Below are 13,339 nucleotides of genomic sequence, written 5' to 3' on the forward strand. Positions count from 1 at the left end.
ATATATATATATATATATATATATATATATATATATATATATATATATAGTGTGTACATATATATATATATATATATATATATATACACACACTAAAGAAAGGGTTTTTATTAAAAGGTGATCATATTATTTCTGAAAAGAAAACAAGTGACTGTTGTGTCTTCTTTACCTCACTGTGCTGTATTAAGATATAATGAGCTCCTAACTGCTCTCCTGAGCCTGGTGGGTGGAAATCACCAAGCGGCGCTAATCAGTTGGCGAAAAGTACAGTTAGAATTGCTTTTATCCCCCAATGCCCACTACAGCAAGACTCAGCCATACCTCAAACAGAAACAAACTTTTATATTTAAAATGTGCAATTTCAATAATACCGCTGTGGTTTTCTACACGAGCTAAATGCTGCTGAAATGAATTAAAGGCAGCATGAGGAGAAAAGCTTTTGGGGCTTAAACTTTAAGAATTGAAGGCTTAATATTACAGAAAACCCACTGGCAGCTCGTTACCAGGACTTTGTCTTATAATTATAAGCAGACTTTTTTTTTCCCATAAGTTGTTTATTTTGAACTGTTGATTTGCTCCTCCAGTTCTTTTGTCCATGTAATGGTCTTTCCATTAGTGAAAACTTTGTCGGAGGAAAACTGTAAAACTGACATGGTAATTTCCATGTTTTCCTAAGTGAAAGAGTGGATCAGACTGGACTTTTCAGGGCCATATGTTTGACGCTCCTGGATTAAAATACCATACACCAATGTGTCATACACCTGGATCTCTCAAATGTTCCTCTTGTGCTGGTTTATGGTCATAGTTCAGTGTATTTGAATGCCAGTCATTAGAACTGCTGGTCAGTCCCAAAGAAACGTGCTTCTTGTGTAATGTATTTAATGCAATAAAATCAGCTTTTTATGAAGTGCATAAATCAAAATTATGAGGGGTAGGGTCTTTACAATATAAAGCACCTTGAGGCAACTGCTGCAATTTTGTGCTCTATAAATATTTCATAGTTTATCATATAAACTTCAGGAGGTTGTATTTTCAGACTCATGTTAAGAACAGCCATCATCACATTAACCAGCAGCCAGAATTAGTTCAGTCAGATCATCTAAACATTGTGAACTTGTAAATTCTCCTTTTTTTGGATTAGGGTTACCTTGTGATATATTTAATTAAAGTCAAGGAAAAGTTGGGAAAATTAGGTTATATTATTTATTTATACATTTTCAACATTTGACAAAAACCCTGGGGTTTGGCTGGGCGGAGGAAAAAGAACAAAAGCATGAAGTAAAACCACAACAAGACAAGAGAAAACTAACAAGTAGTAACCAAAGACCAATAACAGTGAACATGTAGACAAATGCAGGCGAGCACAGACAACACAACAGAAAAAACCCAACAGAAAACACAGACCAGGACAGACCCCATTCCGAGTGTAAAACAATCAGGGTCATGTGGTTAAGAGAAAAGGTGTTGAAAAGGAAAGCATCTAAACGGGGACTGATTTCCAGCAAGCTGTTTAATCGGAGAAGACCAGATCTTTGTAATCATAAAGAAGTTGTGTTTATACAGAACTTGCTGGGAATGCAGTGTCCAAGGAAACCTCCTGTAATCAAGGAATTCCTGCCAAACAAAAGCCAACGATGCTTTTCTCACTCTGAGAGCTTCCCACTCACAAGCTGTTTGTTATACACTGGATGACCAGAGAAACATAGTATTTATGCCAGCTCATTTCCTGCTGCAGAAAGAAGCTGCTGGCAGAGCTCCTCCAACATCCCTGCCTGTGTGGTTTTCTTTAGCTCCCACCACAACATTAATTTGTAATGTCCCTGCAGTTTGCAGTCACTGTAACTGTTTGGCTCACACCTGCTAGAATACAAAATGACCTTGATCATTTCTCATCCATAGTATAAAAGACAGTTTTGCAACTGATGGTTAAATAGTTACAAAGCGTTTTTTCCTGTATTTGAACAAAGAGAATGTTGCATTTCTTATTTTTACTTTGTGGCTGAAGATTTGGGAAATTAAGTCATCGGCATGAGGATCAAATTATGAGGCTCTCGGTAACACAACATAGAACTGGTCTCTGGAATATTAATATTCTCCATGTGTGGTTCAGTCAGTATTTAATGAACTCAGAAATATCTTTTCTGTTTTTAGCAGTGTTCATAATTTTCATGATACCTGTGCGTACAGAGGATCCTCTTTGTCTTGCCTACTGTTAACAGACAGTATCACAGTGGTGATGCCAACCAGCATAAAAGCAGCACAACCAACTGATTCAAGGAAGCAGATTTTCCTAGTAGGAAGGAAGGATTCGGGCTGTTTTTGGTTTGTTCTGTTGCAGGACAGATTGTCTGCTAAAATCTGCAAAACCTGAGATATCAGTTTCAGTGATGCAGTTATGTGGGAAAGTCTGAGCACCTCTGGGGATGTCACAGTGTGTTGTTTTCGGAGTTAATGTACAGCCATTGTAGCAAAAGACATAAATAATCCTTGTTTTTTCTAATATATTTGTTCTTCACAGTTTATTTAATTAATCTAAGAGTCAGCCACTACCTAGTAACCTTGCTTGGGAGGTATTTTCAGCTTCTAGAGTTTTTCCAGGTCTCGTTCTGGCCCAGTGATGTGACTCTCTGTCCTTGGCATTACTGTATTTCAGAAAGTGCCTTCCATCCATACTTTGAAGGGGTTTTTTTTCTCTCCTGAAAGAAACTTCAACTAACAGTACAAGAATCAAGGTTTGAGAAAACCTTTTATTGGCATATATTCAATTTTTTTTAATGACCCTGAAGCCATTCGGATACACAGCATTGCTAACTTCATCAGTCTGCTACTCAGTCTTCTGTTAATATACCTCATTCCGCTTTAACAGCTTTAGTAAAATATTCTTTTAGCACTCACAGTCATAATGTCTACCCATTACTGTGCTAACATGCATTCAAATTTGTCCCATGATAGAAGTTGTGTATAAAATTTCCTGTGTTACTAAGACTGATTGTGCCATTCATACATGAAGCCAACACATTCGGATGCCTTCAGATTAACATAACAAAAACTCAGTGGGGCTTAAATTGTTCTTAGATCATTCAAATAGTTTATACATTTCTTTGAACTTCCTCTGATGCACTCATTTGCTGATGCACTGTGGTTTAGAAGACAACTACAAAACAACAGTTGTATTCCAAATGCTGCATATCTGTTTCAAGTCTTTAGTCTTTGTGAATAAGCAGCAACACAAAACTGCAGCTGCCTGCATCCACATGCTGCAGAGAGGGCTTATAGAGAACTCAGTCTGCTCATATTATTCTTGGATTCTCTTATAGTAGTTTTGCAGTTAAAATGCTCATTCATCTCGTTCTGGGTCTTAGTGCAGCATGCAGTTCATCTGTAACAAACAAGACTCTCTCCCTCTCTCTCTCTCTCTCTCTCTCTGGCCACATAACTTCATCTGATTGGTCATAAACAGAAGGTCTGAACAGCTCAGACATCTTCACACAGATTCGGGAGTAGGGAAAAAAAAAAAGTTGAGCTGTCTGTAACCTGAGCTTTAGTCTCTTAGGAATTATTTGTTCATACAGTGACCTCATCATTGATCATTTGTGTGGTGTCAACAACTACCTTATTTAAGAGGAAGTAACAAAAATACTGGGGGCCACCATTGCTACTCCACAGAAAAGGAAAAAAAAAGAAAAGAAAAAAAAAGCAGAATTGGTCCACATTTTTCTCTGGTTTTAGTCCAAGTTTCAGTGACCAGTCACATATTAGCAGGTTATAGTTTCATGCAGGAATACCAAAGGAATGCATGTGCTGTGATGCGGTCTCAGAATTATCAGCTGTAGCTGGGCAGTTGACAAAATTAAAAATCTTAATTCATTACCACATAACCTGAATCTGATAAGTTCTCTGCTAACTGGATATGCTGGCCTTTATTATCAGTAAAGTTCAGAGGACTTAAAGCTGCTGAGTGTTAGCAAAAGGCTTGAAATATTTTTTTTAATAGGCTGAAGCAGATTAAAAGACAGAAACACCGGATAGCTTTTTTGTGAGCTGATCAACTTAACTCAACTCTGAATTGAATAATAACCAAAATAAACCACAACAAGCATCGTTTGTGCTGTTTAAGCTATATCTAGGGTAGCGATCCATGCTAACACCATCCTCAGTCCATTTACTTTCAGCAGACTCTTTCAGTTGGAAGAAAACAAAACAAAACAAAACAAAAAAAAAACTGAGTGAGGCAGAAACAGGTTTACATACCACGTCAATGTGTTGAGGTTGACCCAATTGACTCAAATGCAGATGAAGACACACGGGAATGAACTCGTGATGTTTGTTGAAAGCCTGATAAACAAAAGTCACATGAGAAACTGCACACTTAAATTGATTAAAATGATGAGAGACAGGGAACACGTCAAAACACCACAAGAAATGGCAAAGATCTAATGAAAACCAGATAACCCAGAACAGTATGAGCAGTCAGCTTTATCACTTGGATTCAGTGCATACTGAATCTAAGTGTGAATTATTTGGTTTTCAGCCTTTACCTACTGTATCTGTGCACTTTGAGCACTAGGCCCTACCACATGGATGATAAAGTTTGCCTCCTTCTTACATGTAACCTTTTGCTGCCTTTAATAAGTACAAGAAGAAAACCCTTAGCTGGGAAGGAGAGTGCCTAGATGACTTAAAGCAGAGGACAGATACAGTATGTACTTTGTGCCTTTTTCTGCATAATCATTAAGTGCCAGCTTCACACTGCAGGGCTGGAGCTGTACACTTTGCCCTAGTTTATCGTGCTTGGTGCAGTGACCCACGCTGAACTTACGAATTGGAAATTAACAATACAACTCTAAAAGGCTACAGATTTTAGTGGGATGATGTTTAGTTAAGCAGGTAATTGCTAGGTAGTTGAAAACAAGGAGATGGCAAGAATTGAAGAGGAAGGAAAGATACAGCCATTTTGTGCTTTTAAGAAGAAATACTTGTTCTGAAAGTGCTTCAGTTCAGTTCAGTTCAGTTCGTGTAAAGTGAAATATAGACTTTATAATCCTTAAAGAAGGATTGGGCACCAATAGTACAAACACAATCTTTGAAATAAATTCAATAAATACAGAAGGTGAAAATGCAGTTTGCTCTGTTTTTTTCTTTTATTCTATTCATTATTCTACATATTCAATATATATTCATATGTTGGCACATATCAGCATCCCAGCTCTACTGCTGCCTTTTAATGTCCAGTTAAAAGTCAAGTCTTGTTCACCTTTTCTGAGAAACTCTCATAATAATGCCTGACCTCAAACTTTTGATAATAGTATACAAAGAAGTAAGATTTATATATTTATCTAATGTTACCTAAGTTGCCCTATTTTATTTGAAACACAGTCTACACACACAAGCTAACCAGCTGAACGCCAGTTGGGTGTTGATTAAATTAGCTGCTCTCTTACGGCTCAGTCAGTCAACCGTGTTTATCGATGATTGGTTTTTTGCTATTCACACCCTCAACCACTTAACCGTGAGGTGATTGCACAGGCCACCTCGTGGAAGACAACTGTTCTCCAAACAGCCAAGTTCTGATCACACACAGGCTGTATCCCAATTCAGGGTCTGCAGCCTTAAAGGCCGCATTTTAAGGCCTATTACATCACATAATACATCTATATATACACTGTCAAAGATACTTGTCTTTGAGTGAAGATTTAAGGTGATAGGACATATAAATAACTGCAACTTGAATCTTTACTGAAGCTCAGTATTTGACACAGAGTTCAAACTCACTGCTGTAATAACTAATAATGATTAATATCATAACTTTAATGTTTATCATATTATATTTACATTACCAAAGCGAGATGACTTTAGTCTCATGAACAACATAAGCTAATTGTTATTTACTAGCTAATCTTAAAATGACTGTTCAGTACAGAAATGAAGCCCAATCATGTTTTTTGAGTCCCGTGGTCTCAGCCTCAGATACTTATCACATCAAACAAAGCTCATATAAAAACAGATGAACAAAAGATTTTCTCCGTCATTTCTGTCATACAATACAGTATGAAACGTTTCCAGCTGTTAGTATCATGCCTGCTAGGCAACCTGGGCAGCGCGACGGAGGCTAGACCATCCCATTTCACAAGCCTCGCACTTCCGGCCTTAGCAGTCTTTGGCTGTGTCCAAATTCATGGGCTGCATCCTCCTGAGGCCGCATTTGTAGACAGATTACGTCACAGCGACGTGCCGAAGGCTGTCCAAATTCGTGGACTCCTCCGAATGCAGCTGACAAATGCGTCCTCCTTTTCCCCGAATTTGAAGGATGGGTCGGGTGTGTCCTTCGTGGCCCACCATATCCCAGAATTCATAGCGCGGCCCAGCCAAACTCCAGTTTCCGGCAATGGCGGCCGCTACTAAGTTTTAAAATTACTTTTATTAATCTTTCTGGGTCACAAAATAAACTTTTAACATATTTTCAGGCGAGAATGTAGCTGTCTAAACTTCAAATATCTGCTCAGTTTATCAAGGTATCGCATATTTGCAAAAGTGCTTCAACGTTTTCGGAGACGTCTGTTACCCACCAGCTCGATAGCTAGCCAAGAGCTCGAGGGTCACTGAAGCCGCTGAGAACAGCACAACTCCCGGCACATCATTTTCAGATCACCGCGGACTTTCGGTACTCAGGTTAAACGTAATATATAAGTCACTTAGACAACCTAAAAATGATATTGTTTGGCTTTTTTCAGTGTTTTATTTGTTTGTGAGGAAATCGGTTTGGCTGAGATTAAAATTATTAGATTAGATAAAATAAAACTTTATTAATCCCCCGGGTGGTTTTCACACAGCTGAATAAACGTCAAACAGAAAACCGATTAAACAGAAGTGTGAGATGGTCGAGAATTTACGCCAGTGTCCTGTTATATTTTAGATAGCAAGGAGCAGACGGCTGAGTTTATTAAACTCCACCGAGACAGCGGTGACGTTAATCTGAAGGCTAGACCGTCCAATTTCACAGCCGTTTACTTCCGGCCTACCCGACCTTCTGAGGACCCGGCCCACGTAGACCGCGAAGGCCGGGTACTCAGGAGGATGCAGCCCATGAATTTGGACACAGCTTTTGAGTACACGGCCCTTGAGGACCGTTAAGGCTGCGTACTTTAAGGCTGCAGACCCTGAATTGGGATACAGCCACTGTCAGTCAGATTAGTAGAGGTTTGCAAATAATTGCCATCTAAACTGTAAATGCTGTCAATCGATCTGAGTCGGTCTGCACCAATAAGCACAACTCATCTGCGTCCAGTCTTTTTGCAATAGGGGATTCAGCTCATCTGGTTGCCAACTGGTTGTATTTTTGTCATACTTTTATTTAGAATTGAGACTACCAAGCAGGTATGCCATTTTGTAGTTAAATCACCGTCCTGCAGGAAATACATCACTAATAGTCAGGGGTGCACATAAGTGGTCCGCAGGTGCGCATTCGCTGTCAACATAAAAGACGCATACCTGATAAGAAGTTGCAACGCGCGTTTGCGTACATATAAAAGGCACTGTTTTTGTCCACTAGAGTGGGATTTTCACGGCATATTCTGCACCACATCTCTGTGTGTTCATCATTTGTTTGAAGCCAGCTCACCTCCTGCAACCACTTTTCCGAGAATACGCGCTTCTTTTGCGGTTCAGACTCCTTCTGACATTTCTTTGGAGTTGGAGGAACACCAAAGTAATAGCTTGCTTCTTCGACATCTTTAAGAGTTCTAAACAAATGTCTGTCCTCCTTCAGAAAATCTTATGTACACAAACGCGCATTGCAACTTCTTATCTGGTGCGCGTCTTTTATTATGACAGCGAATGTGCACCTGCGGACCACTTATGTGCACCCCTGCTAATAGTGGAGGAATTTCAGTTTCAGATTCACAAGGTTCTGGCTGCACTCTGAGTGTAAGTATTTACCATGAATTCCGGGTTTGAATGGAAGGACCCAAATTCAGACTCAGGTGAGCAGGATAAAGAAAAACTTAAAAAGTAAAGTCCAAAAACCAAAATGCATTCCTGAAGGGGAAGCACAGAAGCAAAAGAAAATCCAGAGCAAACACATGGAGAGACAAAAAAGGACAAAGGTCATATATACATACACAGACACACTAAAGGCAATCAAGGGAAAGGGAAACACCTGGGTAATAGAAAACAGCAGAAACTAATCAAGGTTAATAAGATGGGGAAGTCAAAATAGAAGAGACCAAAACTACCAACATAAAAAAGGAACTAAACAAAAAGATTGAAACTTGACAATAGGATACAAGATGACAAGAGAGAGAAGAATAAACACAAAAACCCAACAAAACAACACTAACATGAACAAAAACACAAGGTAAAAATAACTAAAGGTGACAAATCTTAAGACTAAACACAGAGAGAAATAATGAACCAGATACAAAATATATAGCAATTTAAAAGAAACAAGAACACTAAAGAAAATAGAAATCAGTCAAAAGTAGAACAATAAAATGTCTTGATGCATGCTCAATCATCCAGGTAAGGAAAGCCCAACAAGTTGATTCTGTTGATCTGGATTCTGTGGAAGAAACATTTCATCACTCATCCCAGTGACGATGAGTGACAAGTCAACTTTCTGGGTATAATGATGAAAAAACAAAAAGAAGACAACAAACCTTTTTCAGCAAGAGGAACTACAAAAAACTTAAACTCCTGAGACCTAGACCCAGGAACATATCTGCAATTTATGAAAAAAGTGACACATTAGAACTGGGATACTACAAAAAGTGCCACAGCAATTATTTCATAATTCACTGCTCTGCTGCTTGTCATTATAGGAAGCTTGGAAAAAAAAGGCTTTTGGCTGTTTAACTATATTAAATGTTTAAAAATTCATGGTTATGCTCAGGTGGTGCAGTGGTTGATGCTGTCACCTCACAACAAGGGTTCAGCTGGCTCGCTCTTTCTGTGTGGAGTTTGTATGCTCACCTCGAGTCTGGGTGGGTTCTCTATGGTATTCTGGCCTCCTCCGAAGTCCAAAGACTTGCTTGCTAGGTTAGCTGGTCTGTCTGTGTTGAGCTTGTGTTGAAATAGGAACCTGTCCCGGTGACTGTGAATTATAAGTGGAAGAGGATAGATGTTATTGTGTCGTTAAGTGACTTCATACATCAGTGGTATGATGAATATACCTCATGTGACATCTTTGCCTTTCAGCTGTCTCTTTTAAGCCATTTCAGTTAAATATTAAATTTGGCACACCCATAGTATGTCACACACATAAATGATGAAGGGCAGAAAGTTTGGTAATGCTTCTGATCATCTTAAATCACTAAAAGAATTTATGAATATGAAAGAATACTTCATAGAGTAAATCTCCTCCAGCAAACTGACCCTGTCCTCTGTCTCTCCTCCAGATGCATTTTAGGAATTTAGAGATCCTTCAAGATGATTGATTTCCAGGTCGAGGCAGGATGACAGAGGACGCAAGGTGGCAACAAAATGGAGAAATGAGAAAAGCCTGTAGTGTAAAACATGGGCACATACTAACATTAGGATCAATGAGGACCAACCCTGCGTCTGAATTTGGACACTTACAGCCTGTTTTAAAGATTTAAAGCGGGGATAAAACATTCCCATTTATATCCAGGTCACGTGACCTGAGACCACCTTAAACATGTCAGATAATTTAAAAGATAATCTTAGAATTACAGTGAGTGTTAACTGCAACTTTACAGCTAGCTCAACTGTACCTCTCAGTATGTAGCAGTGCATTAGCTGGATGTTTCTACGGCCACTTATAGAACCGTGATTCAGTTCACTGTTAATTCTAGAAAGCCGGAACCATGAAAATTCTAATAGTTCTGACAATGAAGTGTTTATTGATCCATCTGACAAATCAAAAAGAAATTTGCATTGGAGTTTTAATTTAATTTGTCTTAAACTAAAACATGTATAAGTGAGGGTTTTAAAAAAAATTACACTAATGATATAGAAGGTCTCAGAAAGTCGTATCAAATGCACACTTGGCATCACAGAGTTAAAGACATTAGAGCAAACCTGCAGCGGTAAACTGTGTACAACCCCAATTCCAAAAAGAAGTAAGAATGCTGTTTAAAATACAAATAAAAACGGGAGTTAAAAGGTTTGCAAATCTAATAAACCAATATTTATTAGTTTTGCATCTTTTATTTTCAAAATATAACGTCAAAGGATATCAAATGTTTAAAGTGAGGTTACTATTTCATGAAAAATATTAGCATATTTAGAATTTGATGGCAGTAACATTTCAAAAAAGTTGTGACGGGGCAAAAAAAGAGAGCTGGGGGGAACATTTTGCAGCTAAAGATGTTAATTGGGAACAGGTCAGTGATATAATAAAAATTCTTAGAGAGGCAGAATTTCTCAGCAGTAAAGATGGGCAAAGGTTCACCATCCTGCAAAAAACTGCATCCACAAATTACACAATTTCAGAAAATGTAAAACATTTTGAATCTCTCTTCATCTATATTACATAAAAGCTGTGTGTCTGCAGCTTTTATGTATGTGTATATATTTTTTTTTTTTTTTTTATTCCCCCTAGGCCAAATTATTAAGCGCTATAAAAATATCTCCTATCATCTCTGTGCTGATGACATACAACTACACTGTTCCTTCAAAATTTCTGAGTTTTATAAATTGCCTAATTTAAGTAACTGCCTGACAGAAATCAACCAGTGGTTAAATGACAATTTCCTCCAACTAAACTCTGATAAAACAGAAACTCTAATTGTTGCTCCAGACCACATGGTCTCAGAAATTAGGCAGCATATCAGCTTCTTAGACCCTAATGTAAAATCGAGCCTCAGAAACCTCGGTGTCATCTTTGACAGCTCGATGTCGCTCGAGCAGCATTCTAAGCAGCTGGTCTGAAACTGTTTTTATCATTTACGGAGTATTTCAAAACTCAGACTAATGGTGTCAAAGCCCGAACTTGAGATGATTATTCATGCTTTTATTTCCTCCCGTTTAGACTACTGTAATAGTCTTTTTACTTGTTTTAGCAAATCAGCCTTAAATCGTCTTCAGACTGTGCAGAATGCTGCAGCACGTCTCTTAACAGGCACCAAGAGAAGATTACTCCAGTTTTAGCCTACCTTCACTGGTTGCCTGTAAGTTTTAGGTATCATTTTAAAATTTTAGTTCTAACCTTTAGGGCCCTACATGGTCAAGCTCCCCAATATTTATCTGACCTGCTGAAACCACATTCATCCTCTCGAGCTTGAAGGTCATTAGATCAGAGACTGCTGGTGATACCGCAAACTCGTTTTAAAACTCATGGTGATCGGGCCTTTCAGACAGTGGCCCCACGGTTGTGGAATTCTCTTCCACTGTCTCTACGCTGCACGGACTCCATTGATTCTTTTAAAAAACAGCTGAAGACATTTTTATTTAGAAAAGCATTCGATTAATTTCTTCTTATGTTGTTTTATTGTTTTACATTGCTGTTTTATTTACTGTTACATTGTTTTATATTTCCATTTCTTGTGTTGTAAAGTACTTTGTGATTTTTATCTGTGAAAAGCGCTATATAAATAAATTTTACTTACTTACACATTTTTAATTACAATTTACAGTGTCCCATGGTTTTGGAATTGAATCGTAAACACAAACTATAATATATCAAACAACTTGTGTGTGTGCATTTTACTGTAGAGCTTATAGATGCATAATTCCATGCAGGGGTCAAAGAGGCAATTTTAATGTTTTATATTTCAAGTATTCCTCTGCATAGGCAGAATGTGGTGATTAGGTGTATCCCACCCATTTGAGGCGACACAGTGCGGTACAAGGTTATTCTATAAATTGCTTTGCATCTAAAAAAGTCATTAACAAAGATGTATTTACATAAGAAGACAGGAAGGTTAGTGGAAGATGGCCCTGAACAGCTGAACCACTGCAGGCGGTTCAGAGCAGAGGTGTCATCCTGCTTCACATTTCAACTGTACATTCATTCCTGAGCCATTATTCAGCCCGGTGGCTGTCTCATTTGCATACTGGCCACTTTAAACAGCGGGTAAACTGTGGCAGAATAATTCCTCGACATTAAGCCATGTGCATGTTTTCAATAATGAGTAATATTCCCATTTGTCCACATGATTTAAAAGCTGATGAGGAATTATTCCATTAGAAGAGTAAATGTGGTCAGCGTGACCTAACTTAACTTCTGTCAGACAGGACAGAATGAGAAATGATGGGATAATATTTAACTTTCTCCAGAGTGTATTTTAAAAAGTAAATTTACACTGGTGCCTCATATAAACCTACACTTATTTTGTCAAGCATTTTCCATGTCTTCATGTCAAAACTGCAAACGGATTTTTAGAATACCCTTACTATCTTCAATTACCAAAAACCTCTATAAAAACCTCATGTTTGCACTTCTGCACTTGCTTTTAAATAGCTTGTAGCTTGCACTTTTTGCATTTAGAATATAGTAACTTTTAAACACAATTAATCACATTTTTGGTGAACAACAAAAGGACTTTTGTGAAACATTTCAAGTAGGTTTTGATGTTTGTCAGTGTTTTTTAGGGAGAGCAATTTTCAAAAGCCAAACAACACAAAAGCTTAGGAGTTAGGTACTCACCATCATCTGTGATAACTCGTATACACTGAATGAAAAAAAACAAAACATTCCATAATGTTATGGCCTGTCGAGGGGTGGCCAGACCATAACATAAGGGTGATCCATCCCCGTGTGACCCCAAGCAGCACATCACACAATGAATACAATTTTGATGGTGATTTACTTACAGAGAGTGAATTTTAACAAAGCAAAAGGAACGGACTATAGCTTTGGGGTGGACCTAACCGCAAAACAACAAACAAAAGGGAGCTTATCTAAAGAATGTACCAAACTTACCTATAAAGAGAATCAAAACAAATGACAATGACTTATCTCCCTAACTAACAAAAACATGAGAAAAAGGTAATCAAATAAAAAGGCAGTCCACCCCTACATGCTCCTGTATAAAGAAACAGCAGTCGGTCGAGGTGAGCCGAGGATGAATGACTGGCCGTCCATGGCGGTGTCATCATATACGTTGTTTCCAGGTAGTTAGCCAATCTGTACGTTCCGTCCCCTGGATGCACCAATCACGGAGAGGCACCTGCACACTCAAATTTGCATATCAGACAACATTACCATAGCAGTCGTAACAATAATGAGAAGGCTCAAAGCTGGCTGTTGTAACTGTCATGTGACTAAATGCAGAGTCATTTCATATGTGTGCTGCAGTGGCCTACATCCACTAACCACACTTCATAAAAATCTTTAAAAAAACCAAACAAAAAACCTTAAACAGAATAGATTGAATTAGTA

General features: G+C 38.2%; 1 protein-coding gene and 1 long non-coding RNA gene across 4 annotated transcripts in view; one reads left to right on the forward strand and one right to left on the reverse strand.

The window, feature by feature from the left end:
* The window catches only part of LOC120436066, a 32,318-nt gene extending 24,246 nt beyond the window's left edge, over positions 1-8,072 (reverse strand). For all 3 annotated transcript variants that reach the window (XR_005610097.1, XR_005610096.1, XR_005610095.1), the window contains exons 1-2: positions 7,936-8,072; positions 4,252-4,335 (exon numbers count right to left, since the gene is read on the reverse strand). This is a non-coding gene — a long non-coding RNA (uncharacterized LOC120436066). The remainder of the gene's footprint in view (positions 1-4,251; positions 4,336-7,935) is intronic.
* Positions 1-13,339, forward strand: part of LOC116313004 (gamma-aminobutyric acid receptor subunit gamma-3) — a 78,504-nt gene that overhangs the window by 34,926 nt on the left and 30,239 nt on the right. The gene's annotated exons all lie outside the window — the stretch shown is intronic.

Source organism: Oreochromis aureus, linkage group 23, assembly GCF_013358895.1.
Source record: "Oreochromis aureus strain Israel breed Guangdong linkage group 23, ZZ_aureus, whole genome shotgun sequence".
NCBI classification, from domain to species: Eukaryota; Metazoa; Chordata; class Actinopteri; order Cichliformes; family Cichlidae; genus Oreochromis; species Oreochromis aureus.